The following is an 18,980-nucleotide window of genomic DNA, read 5'->3' on the forward strand; positions in this document are numbered from 1 at the left end:
TCTCACAAAGCCAAAGGGCATGCTATTTGGAACCACAGTATCTGGTCCTACATGCAGTAAAGAGACTTCAGAATGTAACATCCTTGTTACAGCTGGATGCATTTTACCAAGGTGGTCTCATCCTTTTTCTGGCCATTGTTTAAATCACTGCAGGGCACTCATCTGCAGTGGAAAGATGCAGCAGCCTGGTTCTGTTGCATGATAGGAATGAGAGACTTCGCTGGAGGAGACTGTCTGCCAAGGCATCAAAGACTTGGAAAAAAGTCTACTTTTTGCCATTCTGGACATGGTTTCTGCATAGTCTGTAGGAATGGCCACCTGCCACCTTTGGGTATTATTTTCTCATTGGGGAAGTTGTGCCCAGCTGATTATTATTCAGAAACCAAAAGAGATAGATTCAAAACCTGGACTTAAGTCAGAGTCACTTCCAGGCTTGACTGCTTCCCACTCATGTCTTCCAGCTGTCATCTGGAGCTGCAGCTCCTTGTCATGGAGCCTTCTCCGTAGACTGCTCACACATGCATTTGTTTCACCCAGGGCAAAGAGTATAGGAGAAGGAGAGAGAGAAGGAGAGAGCAAGAGAGAGCAAGAGAAAGAGATCCTACTGTGAGAGCAACGGCTATTTATATTGCAATCTGAACAATGATATCTCTCATTTCTGCCATGTTCTATTCACTAGAAATAACTAGACATGGCAATATCAGAAAAATGTGAGATTGCAAGGGATTGTCGAGATTGGTATGGTTTTGATCTGGAACTTCCTTTCAGAGTGTGTTCCCTTAAGGGGATCTGCTCAGCTAATAGGCTCATGGGTCCTGAAAGGAAGGGACTATATACACTTCATCTATGCTCTGTCATATTTAGTGCCTGAATGAGCCTGTGCCCAAGATACTTGGTCCCAGGGAGGGTTGGGTATGCCTGGCATTGGTTGGAACCACCCCAAGGCTAAGGGCCACTGAATGGGACAGGAAACAAAAAAGGAAATTCAGAAAAGAGCCTAAGAGACATATAAGACATGAAACAGCCTCATGTCTGTGAAGAGTCTAGGGAATCTAGGGAGAACTTTATGGAAAAAAGATAATGGTCCAGTATTTTCTACCATTTGGAATTTTCCAGTCATGCCAGTGTACTCCTGTATTTCTGTCAGTCAGAACACTGAGGCAGCGAGAACATAAATTCCAGAATAGTTTGCGCTATATCACCCAATTCTATCTCAGGAAGGAAGGAAGGGACAGACAAAAGGGATGAATTATTGCAACAAGCACATGAAGAGAAAAGGAGGAACTAGTAAAGAAAAGGAAGGGTAAACAAAGGAAAGGAAGGGGGGAGAGAATTCAAAGAATCAAGAATAGGGAAAAAGTATATGTTGGGATGTCTAAATAACCCTCATGTATGACCCAACAATGATAACTGTCAGCAACTACTTATGGAGACTTTTTGAAAAAGAAAGAATGAAGTAGTAGGTGACAATATTTGACAAAATGAAATAGGGTTATGGAGGAACAGCTCTCTGAGATTCATCTGTAAGTGAACTTCCTGCATGTTTTAGGGGGAAGAGGGTTTTTTTTTAGAACTAAATCTTGCTATGTAGTCCAGGTTGAAGTGTAACTCACTATAAAGGCCAAGATGGCCTCAATCTCTGAACCTCCTGCCTCTACCTTCTGCATTCTGTGTTTGTGAATAAGGCTTTATTACACCCAGCTCCTTTTTAATGCTGCTGTTGTTGCCAGTCCTGGGACTGGAACATAGGGGCTGAGTGCTGTCCCTGAGATTTTTTTTTGCTTAAGGCTAGCTCTCATCCACTTTGAGGCATAGGGACACTTGAGGTTATCTTGTCATTTTCAAGAAGAGTCTCATGGACTTTTCTGCCCAGGCTGGATTCAAACCAAGATCCTCAGGTCTCAGCCTCCTGAGTAGCTAGAATTACAGGTGGGAGCCACCAATGCCTGACAAATCATTAATTATTTTCCCTTAAAAAGAACTCTCAAGTTGCTGGGTAGTGGTGGTTCATGTGTAAAATCCTAGCTAAAGAGGCTTCGATGTGTGGATAGCAGTTGAAAGCCTGCCCAGCTAGGAAAGACCATGATACTGTTATCTCCAATAAACCACCAGAAAACCAGAAGTGGCACTGTGGCTCAAGTGGTAGAGTGTTAGGCTTTAGCTGAAGAACTGAGGGACAGCACCCAGGTCTGTCCAGAGTTCAAGCTCCATGGCCAAAAATAAATGAATAAATAAATGAAATAAAGAATAAAAGACCTCTCAAATGAAATAAACTTCAGGTCCATGGTCCATAAAATAGGAGTCTGCCTCTGAGATAAGACATATTTTGTGTATGGTTTTTATTAGAACAATTATAGACATATTAAAATCTGAGACAATGGTACTAAAAAATGTAAAAGCAAGATACTTTATTTCTAACCTGTGAGGGATAAATAAAGATTGAAAAAAGTGATTAAGCGAATCAAAAACAGTAAAAAAGAGGTACAAAGCATCACAGGAACCAATTCAAACTGGAATCAGAAATGAGAATGGCAGATGTGGACAAAACTATGACTTCATCTTGGATGTCTGGTCTCTCTTCTCAAGTGGAAAGACATTTTTGAGTTGAATCGTTACAAAATCTCCATATCTCAGGCTCCCTTGCAATTAGATGTAGACCATGCTATGTGAAAAGGACAGTGTTATAATTTCTGTACAAGGATAGTCTCTGTAATAACCCGTGGTGCCCCAAAAATCAGCGGGGGCCAATAGTGTTGTCCCATGGTCCAGCCTGCTGGAAGGGGAGCGGCATCAAGATTCAAGCCTCACAACTCCACAGACCCAGCCCCTGGATAGAGCAGGGTATTGAGAGACTGATGTCACCACCCCAAGGGGCACTGGAGGGGCGTGCCATGGCTGGGACATGCCACTGAAAGGGGTGGAGCATGCCACCAAAAGGGGGAGGGGCATGCTCCTGGAGACATGCACATAGTGAGCTGCCTATTGGAATTGGACTTGGGCAGCTTGGGGGATGAGCACTAATGTCAGTTTGAAACCTGACTGTGGGACAGGGCTGCAGCCTATCTGGGTGTATATAGGCTGCATGCTCCAAGGCCAGGGAGGACGTTAGGGGGAAAACACATTGGGAGGGAGAAGGGAAGAGTCCGGAGGACAACTGGACTCCTGTGGAGAGGGGAGTCCAGAGGAGACCAGGTGTCCTGAAGAGAGGAGAGAAGGGAAAGACCAGGAGTCCTGAGGCAGGAACTGAGTGTGGAGGAAGGAGAGGAGTGGGAGTGGAGGGAGAGAGATGGCAGGAGGGGAAAGCCTGCTGCAGTAGGGCAGGGTAGGCTTGTGGAGGACAGGGCAAGCCTTGAGAGGCCATTTGGGGCTTCTCGAGGGGCCACTTGGGACCTCCTTGAGAGGTCCTTTGGGGCTTCTCGAGGAGCTATTCAGGGACTTTTTTTTTGTAGTCCTGTTGTGGGCCTGAGCTCTGGGCCTGGGCACTGTCCCTCAGCTCTTCAGCTCAAGGCTAGTGCTCGACCACTTGAGCCACAGTGCCACTTCCGGCTTTTTTCTTTTTGTGTATGTGGTGCTGAGGAATCGAACCCAGGGCCTCATGCATGCAAGGCAAGCACTCTACCACTGAGCGACCTTCCCAGCCCCCCGGCTATTCTTCTTTTTGCTTATATGGAGCTGCGGAATCGAACCCGGGTCTCAAGTATGCAAGGCAAGCGCTCTACCACTGAGCCACCTTCCCAGCCCTTCAGGGATTTCTTGAGGGGACATTTGGAACATCCTCCGGAGGTCACTCAGGACCTCCTGGAGGGACCTGTTGGGACCTCCTATGGAGGTCATTCGGGGCCTCCTCTGGAGGCCATTTGGGACCATCCTCTAGAGAGGCCTGTGGACAGTGGAGAGGTCTGCATGTGGGGGAAGAAGGGAAGAAAGGGAAAAGCCTTCCCCTTTGGAGGTTTGGAGCTTTGGAGATCTGAGGTTTGTAGGTTTGTGGACCGACTAATTTGTGGTTTGCAGACCAACCAATAAAGGTTGGAGTGTCAGGACTGCCTATTGGAGGTTTGGTGGTTGAGGCTGCTCTTGGTTCTGGGTATCTAACCCAGGACAAGGTAGTCTCAAGACACCTTTCTGGTGTAAATAGTGTAAATAAATTTCTTTTGTTCACTTCTCACTGTGCCTCCATGGATTGTCTCACTCTCTGGGGTTCATCAATACCCCACTGGGTGATGTCCTCACAGGGGTTTTCTTAGGATGCCCAACCCCGAAGATGAGGGCCACTGGCCAATGTCCTCATGGTTCCCACATGGCTGTCATGGTAGCAGTAAGAGCATCCTCCCATGTGCCCAGTGTTGTTGGCAACAGACTTCCTGGCCCAAGTACCTAACTGCCAGAGGGTGTGCACTGGGCTCTGATTGGTTCACTTCCTCACTGATGTCAATGGCCTGACTTGTGATTGGTCCATTTCCCCCGACATCACAGGGCATTGTGAGGCGTGCCCAGCAGGGTACATATGAGGCAGCTTCTCTCCAGCTTTTTCAGTTACAGCACTGGGAGCTTTTACTTGGTGACCCGCTAACCTAGAGCTACTTGGTTACTTTCATTGGGTGTGGGGGGGGTGGTGGTTGTGTTGTTTGGGTTTGGGGAATTCATTTACTCATCTGGGGGTTGTGTTTACTTTGTTAGTAGTTTACCTTCCGTTTCTTAAGATTTATTAGTTGTCAACTTCATTGAGATCATCTTAGGTAATTCTTAAGCTTGATCACTTGCCATCCCAGGGGCAAGATGTTAATGTACAACTTTAGTTCCTCCCCAAAGGAGGAGGAGATCACTGTCATTGGACAGTACAACTTGACAGAGATCATCGGTTATGGCAGCTGTGGCTATGTGAAGCTGGCCCATCACTGCCTCACAGACACCACAGTGGCAGTCAAAGTTCTCCCAAAGAACGATCTAAAAAGCCATGAGATAGAAAATGAAGTAGCCATTGTGAAGAGTGTATATCACCCACACATCATACTATTGTTCCAGGTGATGGAGGATGAAGACTGTGTGTACCTTGTCACTGAGCTGGACACTCGGGGCTATCTCTTGGGGTGGGGCAATAAATCCCCTTGCAGTCACCTATTAGAATATGAAGCCAAGAGATTGTTCAAGCAGATCACGAGTGATGTTCACTACATTCATGAGAACAGAATTGCACACTAGACCTGAAGGCCGACAACGTCCTATTGGATACCAATTGCAATGTCAAGGTCAGTGATTTTGTCATTAGCATCAGGGTGACAGGGAAGTTGCTAAAGGGGGGTTTGTGGAGCCTTGCTATTCCACCCCCTGAAATGTTCCTACAGAACATGTTCAATGGGTACAAGGTGGACATTTGGGAACTTAGGCGTGCTTTTGTATATGATGACAATGGGAAAGTTCCCATTTGAGGGGAATAAAATGACTCAGATACGGAAACAAATCCTAGAGGCCAGGTACACCGGTCCCCTTTACCAACTGCAATGGGACATGATCTCCTTCCTAAACTGCTGACTGTGGGCTTCAATCTGAGGCCTGCTATTGAGGAGATAATGGAGCACTGATGGCTGACTCTAGGTGTGGGATTTGGCCTGCTTCCTGATGAGCCACTTTCCAGCAAGCTGGACCCCATTATTGTCACAGTCATGGGCAACATGGGGTACACCCTAGCTGGTATTGAAAGGACATTCCAGGACAGAGCATTCAATGAAGCCATGGGCACCTACCTGCTCATCCAAGAAAACTTGAAGGAGAATACCAGAAGTGTGGAATAAAAAACGATGCCTTTGGCTAGTCCACCATGCACACCTCCTGATGACAATCCCACCAGCCCTCTCCACGAAAAAGAGTCACTTTTTCTTCAGGATATAACACCTTCAGCTTGTCCTCAAAATTTCAGTTACCTCTTGAGAGCCCGAAGTGCCAGTCTGCCTGTCCTTCCACTCTACACCCTGCAGAGCTCCAGTTCCAGCTACATTTGGGGCCTAGATTCTTTTAGCTGGTCGGGCACACTAGACATTTTCCACCCAGTGAAGACAGTGGTTGGGAAGGAATTAACTATTGATTTGTAAGATTTCTCAATTCCTATTCTTTTATTTTTTTCCTTTTGTTTGTTGTGTGTATGTGTTTGTGAATGTGTGCTGCTACACCTCAGTGCTTTTTTTCTTATGCTCTATTTCCTTTGCCTTCTCTGTTCTCTCTCCACTTTTCTCACCTTCTCCCTGCCCCTGCCCACCATTTTTCTTCCTTTGTTTTCATTCCTCCCATAACTACTCCTATTCTACTTCTCCTGTTCCTCTTCTTGATGTTCTACTACTACCCTCTACCATTCCCTCTCACTCTCTCCCTGCCCTTGAATCTGTCTCTCTCTCCATCCACCTCCCTCACTCCTCCTCTCTCTGTGCACTTCTCCCTTTTTTCCCTCTTTCCCTTTCTCCCTCTCTGTCTTCCTCTTTTTTTCTTTCTCAGTTTTCATGGCTATGTCTGGTTCTCTCCTGCTTGAGTTACAGTTCAGGCTTGCATTTCTCTATTTCCTTGAAGATGGAGATTTCCCAGACTTGCTGTAAATGCAGTCTTCAAGGTGTCACCTTGGGAGATAGGTAGGATTACAGACAAGAGCCTACAGCATCAGGGAATGCAATTGGCTTTGTTAATCTGGTGTGGCAAAGGTTAGTTTCTCTATTTTGAAAGGGGATTTGTGTATTTATGTGAGGGACAGCTGTGTAAGAGTCACCTTACAATTGTTTGTGGAACCTGTTGCAACAAGGAGAAGTACAAGTTGTCATGTCCAAAACGAGCTTTACAACGTCGGTGTAGGGGGGGAGGGGGGGAAGGAGAAGGATTGGGATTGGGGGTTAGGGGGGAGTCTGGGAAGGGATGTGAAGGGTAAACAAAGGAGGAGGCTGCAATGCTTGGTAAGAAATGTATGCATTATCCTGCCCATGTAATTGTAACTCCTCTGTACAGTATGTTCACAAATAAAATTAAATTAAATTAAAAAAAATTGTTTGTGGAAGGAAGGGGTGATGGGTTGGTGTAAATGGACAGGGAAGGATGACATGTGCACTGTACAAGTACACTGAGAGGTGTCAGATTCTTAGTGGAGACTCTATGAGTCCCCAGAGAGGCCCCCTTTCCCAGAGCACCCAGCTTGTACATGGTGCATCTGTTTCCCAGTAAAGACTTTAGCAGAGCCCAATTTTTCTCCTTGGGGAATAAAGAATGCTATCAGAGCCAAGTTTAAATATTTGAACATTCTGAACATCAAGAGGCCATTTTTGGAATCACAAAGTGTATGATTTAAAATACATTCCCTTCTTTTCAGCTAGAGGTGATCAAGGAACAGGAGACCTGAGGAATCATGGAGATAAACTGGGATCTGTTTAAGGACATAGCCTGGATGGACTTTGGTTGTATATGGACCACACCCGTGGTTGGGTGGCCTGGGATGACTGCTTCCCCACAAGAACAAAATTCGGTAAGATGTGAGCCTTCACACTAGAATATTTGTATTGGTTCACCCAGGGCATTAGAATTGCACACAGAGGCAGTGCTGAGGATTGATATTGCCTTTGGGTGCCAAGTGTGTGATGGGGAGGAGTTGGGCAAACCTGGCCTTTTCTATGTGTACACTGGGTCAGGTGGCTGAACCCGCAGAGTAGACTAATGAGATTAGCAGTAAGAAGAGGGCTGGAGCTCCTGATAGATCAGTGGTAATGCTCAGGGGTATTTGGGAAGCAATGCTATTCTCAAAGAATGAGATGGGTTTCCTGTGAGAGAAGCAATAAGGGTCCAAATAGGCAAAGGATGCATAACTGGTTTAAGACAGGGTTGATACTGATGCTGAAAGAGACCTGAGGAGGAATGTAAGGAATGCTGAACTCATGGAACAGTGTTCAGTGAATAGGGTGGGTGGGGAAGGAAGTACTATTAATTTCCATGATTTCTCAATGCTTTTTCTTGTCTTTTTGTTTGTTGTGTGTATGCATTTGGGAGTGTGCTGGCTTGAACTTTGTTCTTTTTCTCTTTCTCAGTGTCCTTTTCCCTCTGTGGCCTTTCCTTGGGCCCTCCTCCCCTCTAATGTCTTTAATCTCTCCTTTTTTACACCCTCTCCTTTTCTCCTCCCTCTAATCTTTCTCTTCTCCCTATCCCATTTCTTCTCACTCAATCCTTTCTCCTGAATTTGTCTCTTTGTCTCTCTGTCTTTAGGTATGTATGCATGTCCCTCTGTTTTTCTCTCTGTCCATTTTCCTTCTCCCCCTCTTTCCCTTTCTCTCTCTTGAGTGTGAATGTGTTTCTGGCTGATGTTCTACCAGTGGAGTCACTCTTCTAGTCCTGATTTTCTACTGAGTTGGACATGGAGTCTGCTCAAGCTGGCTTTATCTACAGTCTTCTCAGTGTCAGCGTGTGCAGTAGTTAGGATTATACAGGTGAACCTCCAGCACCTAGAATTTGTGAATCTGGTACAGCACAGGTTGGTTTCTCTGTAATTACAAAAGGAATTTGTATACTTGTATGAGGGACAACTTAGAAATGTTTGGGGGAAGGAAAGGGTGTTGGGTTGGGCTGCTGTGGAAAATGGACAGAGAATTACATTTCCATAATACAAGGGTTTCAGCACTGAGACATGTCAGATTCTTAGGAGAGACCCTTTGAGTCCCCAAAGATGCTTCCAGTTGACACCCCCCTTCCCCAGAGCAGCAGGCTTTGGACATGGTGTTTCCTTTTCCCTGGCAGTTCTCAGGGGAAGCCTCTAGGTCTTATGGAAGAAGAGTAGGGCCTGATTATTGTCCTAGGGCACATAGTGTGGAGGAAGCTGTTTCAAATATTGCCACACTATAAACCTCCAGAGCCCATTTTTGAACCAAAAAATGTAGGAAATATAATACTTTTCCTTCCTATCAACTAGAGGTGGAGAAACCTTTGAATGAGCAAGAGACCTAAGAAAGAATGAAAATATAGGAGCATGTGGATGGAGATGAGTACATGCAGACATGAGCAGAACTTCAGTAAGATTAGATATGAACCTCCACCACTGGGATATTTGTTCAGCAGGACATTAGAGGACACAGAGGAAGTACTGAGGGTGATTCTGCCTTTGGGTGACAGGTGTGTGATGAGGAGGAATTGGACACATTGGACCTCTGCTGTATGTTCACTGGAGTCAAGAGGCTGAGCATGTAGGGCAGACTGATGAGATTTGCAGCAGGAGAAGACTGAGGCTCCCAGTGAAACAGGGTATACCTCTGGGTTATTTAGGGAACAGAGCTCTTCCCAGAGAATAAGATAGGATTTTTGTGACAGAAGCACTGAGAGCCAAAAGTATACAAGAAATGGGCACCTTGCTGATAGACAGGGCTGACCCTAATGCTGAAGGAGAGCTGAGAGTAGGAAACTAGGGACACCTGAATTCCACATGGATCATTGTTCAGTGAAGTGGGTGGGTCGGGAGGGAAGAACTGTGAATTTCCATGGTTTCTAAGTTCTTTTTCTTTGTCTCAGGCGTCCTGAAATGAGGGAGTAGACTTCAGTTCATGTCAGTGGGTTTGTCTTGAGGCTAGTTTCTAGTAGTCCCAGAGCAGTAGAGAGGGTGCCTAATGTATGGAAAGGCTTCCCAGAGGAGGAACAGGTTATTTGGTGTGTGTACACCATCTCCATATGTAAGATTGAGGGGCAGAAACTTCAGGCAAAGGGCTTGGAAACACAGGTGGGGAGACCACGAGGCAAGGGTGACAGGGGCTGTGGAGAGGAGTCATGGGAAAACAGTGGGAAAGAGCTTTGACCATGTATGGCAGTATACTTGTTGAATAAGTGTGTGAGGGAATAGGTAGGCTTTCATTCAATGGACATTTACTGAGTGCCCACAGGATCAGTCACATCATGCTGAAGACTGACAGAATGCTGGGAACAGCATAAAAATACCTCTCTTTGTGAGTTTACACTCAAGCATGGAGAATGAGAATACCCAAACTTTACAAAAATACCACATAGTATATATGAAAATGAAGATTAAGGCAGAAAAATTCAGGATGAGTGTTCGAAATACTCTATGTTTTTGTGCGTTTGCAGATGTGTGTTGTGTACACATGTGCACAAGGTTTTATTTTTAAGTATCAGAGGAGACCTTTTTGGCAAGGGGGTTTTGGGGAAGGATAGGGGATTGAGCAGCTGGGTGTTGGGAAAAGCATTCCAGGCAGTTGGAATAGCAGTGGCCCCCAGCTGGTACAGTACAAATGCCAGTGTGGCTGCAGCAAGGAAGCCTGGGCTCAGTGGAGAGAGACAGGATCAGAGAAGCCTCCTTCACCAAAGGAGGCTGTGGGCAGAGGGGTGACCCATCATGCTTCAACAATGTCCTGTAGTTCTCCTGTCTATTCTAAAGCCACATTTCTTCCAATATGAAAGGGTATGTTTGATATTGGTGTTCCTCTGCCTGTATTACTTCATGAAACTGAGTGTCCTCCAGTTCCATCCATAGTGTCTGAGTGTTGGTTTCTTTTTTCTGGTTCCTTTTTGGTGCTTGAATTAGGGCCAGTAAGTGGTCCCTGAGCATTTAGCTCAAGGCTAACACTTTACCTCTTTGAGGCACAGCTCCATTCCTGGTTTTCTGATGGATATTTGAAGTAAGAGTCTCATGGACTTTCCTGCCTGGGCTGGCTTTGACTTCAATCCTCCTATCTCATGTATAGTTAGGATGACAGGCAGCAGCCACCAGAGCCAGGAAAATTTATTGTTTATTTTTTTAGGCTGAATAATGTACTACAATATGTATGTACTGTCTTTTTATTGGTCCAGTGATTGACACTTGAATGATACCCTATATTATTGTGAATGGTGCTACAGTAAAAACAACATGCATGCAGATAAAAAAGTATTCTATGGCTGGCTGCTGCCAGGTCATTATTAAAATCTATCCTGTGTAGGAAAGTGCATGACCCCAGAAAACTTGGAAGTGGAGCTGTGGCTTAAGGAGTAGAGCACTCACCTTGAACATGGACTTCAAGCCCACGTATTGGCCTGTGCTTGCACCCACCCACACTCATAAACAGACAGAGAATAGTATGCTGTGGGTTGTGTTTACAAGGATGATTTTGGGAGGGACAGGGAAGGGGGAATGGGAAGACCAGCTAGGGACAGGGGCAGGGGCCTAGGCTGCAGTGGTGTCATCTAGGCAGAGAGAAATGGTTCTCTTCTGGAAATGGAAGATGACTATCTTAATATTGATGCTTTTTATAAGCAAGTAGTAATCGTACACAGGACATGACACACACTGATCAAACAAACCTCACCTTCCCCCTTTTCATCCCTCCTTCCCAACCTCTGGCCAGCACTAGTCCATGGTCAACATTATTCTCTACATATCTGAGCGATCCTGGGCCATTTGTCTCGATAACTTTACTTAATCTTTGCTTCCATTTGTCACGAAATGATAGCTTTCCAATCACTGTTATGCTTGGAAAATTCTCCTTTGTGTGTGTTTGTGTGTGTGTGTGTGTGTGTGTATGTGTGTGTGAGTATGTATGTGTGTGTGCATGTATATATGTGTGTGAAAGAGAGAGACCATTACCAATTTCTCCATTGATAGACATTTAGACTGAATCTATACCTGAGCTGCTATAAATAATCTAGAAATAGACATATTATAATTGTACTTGAGTTCATGTATTTATTTAGAGACCTTCAAACTGTTTGCCATAATGCTTGTATCAATTTACAATCTGTCTGACAGGAGTTCTCTCTTCATCCTGGCCAGCATGTGTTATCTTTCTATCATTTTGATTTTTTAAAAGTTTTCCAGCATGGCTATAGACACTGGACATTTTTTCATATATTTTTGCCTATTTGCATTTCTTCTTTTTGGAAATTTCTATTCAGATCATTTACCCCTGTCTCTTTTTTTTTTTTGCCAGTCCTGGGTCTTGAACTTGGCCTTGGCACTGTCTCTGAGCTTCTTTTGCTTGAGGCACTCTACCACTTGAGCCACAGCTCCATTTCTGGCTTTTCTATGTATGTGGAACTGAGGAAGCAAAAGCAGAGCTTTGTGCATGCTAGGTGAGCACTCTACCACTAACGCACATTCTGAGTCCTGTACAATTACTTATAGAATATAAAAACCTAATTAGGAAAGATTCTATCTTCCTTCAAGAGCCATTAAGAGTTCCATCCTGCATCATAATAGTTAGTAATGACTTATTAAGAATAACACCTTGGGAACTTTTCCACTTCCGGCAATTGACAATGGTGGCTGTTCCATAAACATATTTGGAAAATAATGTCACTGAAACCTTTTAAAAATGAAATAAAATACAAAATAAAAACATTGCTATGGGCAAACTCAGATAAACAGAGAGTCCTTTACAGAGCAATGGCAGACAAGAACTTGAACTACTCAGCAACAGTTATGGTAAGGTCTCAGCCCTTCGGACCTCATGGTCTTATCCTAAGGTTAAACTTGGCATCTTTTTAAAATCCTATTTGTGCCAGGTACTGGTGGCTCACACCTGTAATCCTAGTTCCTTGGGGGACTGAGATCTGAGGTTCTAGGTTCAAAGCCACCCTGAGTAGAAAGCCCATGAGACACTTATCTTCAGTTAACCACCAGGAAACTGTAAGTGGCATTGTGGCTCAAAGTGGTTGAGCATTAGAGCTCAGGAATAGTGCCCAGGCCCTGAGTTCAAGCCCGCACATGACCAAAAAACATACGAACATCAATTTGTTTGGTTTTGAAACAATGTAAATAATTTCAAATTGATGACATTTTAATTTCAAAGCAAATGAATAACCCTTCAAGAGACAAGAGGCAGGAACTCCACCCACCCTGACTCAAAAGGCCTTGAAAGTGAGTTGTGACAAAATGTAGTAAAAACAGCCAGTACAGGATAGGGTTGACTGGCAAATCCTCCTGCCACCACCTAGTCAATTATGAAGCCAGGAGGCTGTTCAAGCAGATGGTGAGTGCTATGCAATACCTTCACAAGAACGAAATCACACACAGATACCTGAAGCCCAGGAACATCCTGTTGGATGGCAAATGCAATGCCAAAGTCAGTGATTTGGGGCTGAGCATCACGGTGTTGCTGGGGCAGTTGCTAAAGGGGTTTTGTGGAGCCTTGATATTCAGACCTCGTGAAATGTTCCTTTACAAAATGTATGATGTCTATAAACAGGACATTTAGATCCCAGGTATGCTTCTGTATGTGAGGACAACAGGAAAGTTCCCATTTGAAGGGAGGAAGATGGCAGACATGGCTACACATCCTTGAGGCCATGTACACAGCTCCCTTTTATCTATCTGCGAAGAGACACAATCTACTTTCCAAACTGCTGACTGTGGATGTCACTGAGAAACCCATGGCTGGCTGTAGATGTGGGGTTTGGCCTGCTTCCTGATGAGCCACTGCCCAGCAAGCTGGACTCCATTAGTGTCACAGTTCTGTGTGACATGGGGTACAATATAGCTGACATTGAAAAGGCAATCCAGGACAGGGCATTCAATGAAGCCATGAGTACTTATCTGGTCATCCAAGAAAACTAAAAAGAGAGTGCCAGAAGTGTGGAGTGGAAAATGATGACTTTAGCTATTCCACTGTGTACAACTCCTCAGGAACTTTGCACTAGCCCTCTCTCAATGAAGGGGAGTCAGCTTCGCTGCACAACTTAACACCTTCAGTTTGCCCTCAGAATTTCAATTGCCAGATGATAACAAACAGTTGCCTCTGAAGAGAGGCCAAGGTCCTAGTCTGCCTGTCCTTCCACTCTGCTCCCCACAAAGCTCCAGTACTAGCTTAATCTGGGGCCAGGATTCTTTTAGCTGGCTGAGCAGACTAGAGAGTTGACACTTGGTTGAAAATGCCCTTCCCTCTTGGCAGCCACACGGGGAATCCATAGCCTCCAGATGGAATAAGTGATGGGGCTAGAAGAGTGTGGCTCACAGGATAGTCACCATTTTTCACAAACTCTGGTACTGTGTGAAGCCCAAAAACTAATGTCCACAGCTTAAGAACAAAGCTGTTCCAGAGAAAGATGTGCAGAACTCTGCCACAGCACTAGGGTGTGGAAAATCAGAGAGATGTGGAATTGAAGAGCTGCAGGAGGGGAGGGAGTCATACAGGAAGTTCACACTGCTGTGTGCCCAGAATCCTCAGCAAAGGTCTCAATCCAGCATAGCCAGGCATAGTCCTAGCATAGCTAGGGGGTTCTCCAGCTAGCATTCTTTCTAGTGAAAGGACAGCTGACAAGGAGCTGACTTTTAAATTTTGAAAAGTAGGCTGAAATGTGGCCTCAAGCTGTCTGTACCTTCTGAGCTTGGTGAATACACCTCAATCCCTTACTTTCAAGTAATGTCACTTTATTAAACAACTTTTCCCATTTGTCTCCGAACACTAAGGTGTTTGTGTCCCAAATGCTGCAGTAGGTCATCATCTCACCTTCCAGATATGTTGCATATTTTCCTACTTATTTACCTAGTTTGTTTACTTAGGTTTAAAGTGAGGCCCTTGGGCTTCAGGGGGATCTTAGGGGAAGGTGGCATCCTGGACTCGTTTCTCCTTTGGCAGTCTCTAGGTGACTGTGTACAACTCCTGAGAACACTATTTACTCTGGCTGGGTCGAAACTCAAGGGCACATCTTCATTGGGAAAATAGAACTGTCTCCATGGACCATGAGAGTAGTTTCTGCCCCAACTTTCCTCCATTTTAATGCAGTTTCTTGTGTGTTCTGTCTACACCTAATCACCATTCTAACATTATGCCATCATCCAAAAGTCCCTTATTTCAGACTTATTTACTCACAGTAAAAAAAAAAAATAGTAAATTTTAAAGACCCGATTTCCTACACAGGTTACTTACAATTGCAACTGCCCTGGGAGTCCAAATTTCTCTAATGGGAATCAGAGTGCTGAGGGAGCTGAGTTTCAAATTTGAGAACATTCTGAGCAAACAGAGTCCCTGGTTACACTGGAAAAGTGTATGAATTAAGCTAATTTTCTTTCCTTTCAGGTAGAGGTGTATAAACATGTTAAAAAACAAGAGACCTGAAAAAGCATGGATATATAGTGATATCTGTGGATGGACCAGGCCTGGGATGACTGTGTCTACACATGAGCAGATATTTGAATGAATCTGTCTCTCTGCCTCTGTCTCTGTCTCTATCTCTCCTCTCTTTCTCTTTCAGTTTGCATGTACATCACAGGTGCTCTACCACTTGATTCCAACCTCCAAGCCTGCATTTCTTTTTTTGTGTGTGAAAATACTGTACAGAGGGGTTAAAATTACATGGGCAAGATAATGAGTACATTTCTTATCAAGCATTGTAGTCTCCTCCTTTGTCTCCCCTCACATCCCTTCCCATCCTTCCTCCGCCCCCCCAGTCAATCCTACCTCCTCCAATCCTCCTCTCCCCTCACCCCTACTCTGCCAAAGTTGTAAAGTTTGTTTTCAACATAACGACTTGTACATCGCATTGTTGCAATAAGTCCACCTGTATTCCCTATTTAAAAGATTTGTTTTTTTCCTTCCCCTCCACAAATTATACCAACATCAAATACAGTGAAAGCACGGGTTATACTGTTGGGGAGGGACATACAAAGCAACAAAGAAATAATCTTATGTGTTAGAAACAATCCCATGAAAGAAAAAAAAACATTTGAATACATACCTTAGGGTTCATTTCCCCATTACATCAACTTATCTGACTGTTTCTGCTTGACTCAGATATATACTAGTTATTGCAAATAAAGGAAACCATGGGACCTATGTTTCTTTGGGCCTGGCTTACTTCACTTAATATAATCTTTTCCAAGTCTTACCATATCCTAACAAATGGGGCAATGTCATTCTTTCTGATGGAGGCATAGAATTCCATTGTGTATATATACCACATTTTCTTGATCCATTCATCTGCTGAGGGGCATCTGGGTTGGTTCCATATCTTAGCTATGGTAAATAATGCTACAGTAAACATAGTTTCGCTAGTAGCTTTAGTGTGGTATTGTTTGTGAGCATTTGGGTAAATGCCCAAAAGTGGGAATGCTGGGTTATAGGAGAGGTCTATGTGGAGTCTTTTGAGGAACCTCCATACTACTATCCAAAGTGGTTGGACAAGTTTACACTCCCAAAAACAATGCAGTAAAGTTCCACTCCAGCATCTGTTGTTATTAGAGTTCTTGATTTTAGCCATCCTAACTGGGGTGAGGTGGTATCTCAATGTTGTTTTGATTTGCATTTCATTTATGGCTAGGGAGGTGTGTCAATTGGTCATGTGTCTATTGGCCATGTGTCTATTGGCCATACTTCTTTCCTCTTCAGAGAAGTTTCTCTTTAAGTCATTAGCCGACTTAATTGTTGGGCAGTTGTTTCTTTGAAGATTTGTTGTTGGGGGATTTAATTTTTTTTTTTTTGGGTCCGGTCATGGGGCCTGAACTCTGGGCCTGGGCGCTGTCCCTCAGCTCTTCAGCTCAAAGCTAGCGCTCTACCACTTGAGCCACAGCGCCACTTCCGGCTTTTTTCTTTTTGCTTATGTGGTGCTGAGGAATCGAACCCAGGGCCTCAGGCATGCAAGGCAAGCGCTTTAACCACTGAGCCACCTTCTCAGCCCCGGGGATTTAATTTTTTGAGTTCCAGGTATATTTTAGTTATGTGACCCTTGTCCGTTGTATGAAGACCTTCTCCCAATCCATGGGCTTTCTATTGATCTTGCTAGCTATGTCCTTTGCCATGCAGAAGCTCTGCAATTTCATGCACTCCCATTTGTCCAACCTTTCTTTGATTTGTTGAGTTTCTGGGTCTCTATTAAAAAAATTTGGACCCGTGCCAAGGAGACCTAGGGTTTCTCCTATTCTATCCTGTAATGTTTTCAGAGTGTCTGCTTTGACTCTGAGGTCTTTGATGCATTGGGAGTTGATTCTGTGCAGCATGATATATAAGGATCTAGCTTTAGTTTTCTACAAGTAGTTAACCAATTTTGCCAGCACCATTTACTGAAGAGGCTGTCTTTCTTCGATTCTATCTTTTTAGCTCCATTATTGAAGATTAGATGCCAAGCCTACATTTCTATGCTGTGTTTTTGCTGGCTTTAAGTACTCTGTTCTGGGTGTGAAGTTCTGGAATAGTTAGGATTTCCGTCTAGAACCATACATACATGGCAGTACTTTTGACCTTGTTCATCTGGTGAGACACAGGTTGGCTTTTCTAATGTGGAAAAAGGGATTTGTGTACTTGTCTGGGGGACAGCTGTGTGAGGGACAAGTTACAAATGGATGTTGAAGGGGGTTGTGGGATAGTGTGTACAATCAATAGAGAGGCAAGGCATGTATACTGTTCAAGACTGTCTGCACTGAGAATTGGGATATCTTGATAGAGATTCTGGGAGTCCCCTCAGAGGCCCCCAGGTGTCACCCCTTCTGCAGGGCACCATGCTTCAGCACAGTGCTTCCTTTCTCTTGGCTTTTCTCTGTTGAAGTCTCTAGGCCTCATGAGAAATAGCAAAGTACATTTTGTTCCCCTAGGGAAAAAAGATTACTGGGAGACCTGAGTCTAAAATATTAGAACCTTCTGAACATCCAGAGCCCAGTTTTAGCTCCACAAACTTTATGAATTAAAACATTACCCTTCCTTTCAGCACCAGGTGGAGAATCCTAGGAAGGAGCAGCAAGATACATGAGAGAGCATGGAGATATATTGGTGCCTGTGGATGGACGGGGCCTGGATGGACTTTGCCTATGGATAGGCCCTGCTTGATATGACTGTATTGGGACATGAGCAGAAATTCAGTATGTTTGGATATGATCCATCACTGGGTTATTTGTGTTCGCTTCTCCAGCGGCATTAGATTTCCACATAGCAAGTGCTTTTGTCTGATGCTGCCTCAGCTGACAAGCATGTAATAGGGAGGATTTCGGCACACCTGATTTTGCTATGTGTGCACAAGGGTCAGGAGGCTGAGCCTGCAAAGCAGCTGATGAGATTTGCAGCAGAAGGTGGGCTGTGACTTCTGTTGGATCAATGATCCAGCTCAGGATTATTTGGGGAATAGAGCACAGCTAACAGGTTGAGAATGTATTCCATTGAGAAGAAGCAATGCAGAACAAAAGAGGGCAAAGGATGGGCACCTTCCTGATAGGCAAGGTTGACACTGATGCTGAAAGACAGCTGAGAAGATGAAGCTAAGGACTCCTGAATTCCACATGGACCAGTCTCCAGTGAAGAGGGTGGATGGGAAGGGAAATAGTGTTATTTTCCTTATTTTCTCAGTCCTTTCCATTCCTTTCTTTTTGTTGTGGGTATGTATTTGTGAGTGTGTGCTGGTACTGGCACTTGAACTGGGTGATTTTCTCTGTGTCTCCTTTTCTCTCTCTTCTTTCTCCCCATTTCCTCTCTCCCCTTTTCCAGGTAACTTCCCTCCAGACTATTCATCTCTTCCTCTTCTTCCTCTTTTCCTATTCTCTTTCTTCTTCTCTTCATCTTCTCTTCCCTTCTCCCTTCCTCTGTCCTCATAAATCTGTCTTTTTCTTTCCTGCCTCTCTGTAGCGACCGTCTACTCGACCAGCGAGGAAAAACGACCACCACACCAGGAGTCTTCTCAGATCACGCTTTATTGGAGAGCCTTTTAGTTGTAGGAGAGCTTGGGCGCGAGAGAGCGTGCACCCGAAACACAGCCGCTTATATAGGAGAATCGGAACGCGGGTCTTTCTATTGTTGGTCGCCTGCCTTTCACCGTCACCAGGTGTCATGGGATTGGCTGGGGACTCTACCTGGCTCGCGCACGCGCACAGCCCAGGCGTCCCGCCAAGCACCGTCTGGGGTGGTTACCTCAAAGCTGCAAGGGAGTGGGCGGAGTCTCGCCTCGGCTCCCTACAGTTCCCCCTTCTTTGTTTTATGGCAACAGGTAAGAGTAGAGGTTGGGCCTCTGTCTAAGACATTAGGACCTTGCACTGGCCTTCGCCTGAGGGGCGCGCCTTCCCCAGTGATGAC

General features: G+C 44.8%; 1 long non-coding RNA gene across 2 annotated transcripts; it reads left to right on the top strand.

Moving 5' to 3' along the window:
* Nucleotides 1–4,658: 4,658 nt before the first annotated feature.
* LOC138827541 (uncharacterized) lies at nucleotides 4,659–18,660 on the top strand. 2 transcript variants are annotated; one of them, XR_011372120.1, is made up of 4 exons: nucleotides 4,659–4,736; nucleotides 5,023–5,246; nucleotides 7,340–7,492; nucleotides 18,537–18,660. It is a non-coding gene; the product is annotated as an uncharacterized lncRNA (long non-coding RNA). The 2 variants fall into 2 exon arrangements; XR_011372119.1 differs by having other exon boundaries at nucleotides 4,670–5,246.
* The last annotated feature ends 320 nt before the right edge of the window (nucleotides 18,661–18,980 follow it).

The sequence above is a fragment of the Dipodomys merriami genome, unplaced genomic scaffold, assembly GCF_024711535.1.
Source record: "Dipodomys merriami isolate MVZ:Mamm:240054 unplaced genomic scaffold, mDipMer1.0.p SCAF_1567, whole genome shotgun sequence".
NCBI lineage: Eukaryota > Metazoa > Chordata > Mammalia > Rodentia > Heteromyidae > Dipodomys > Dipodomys merriami.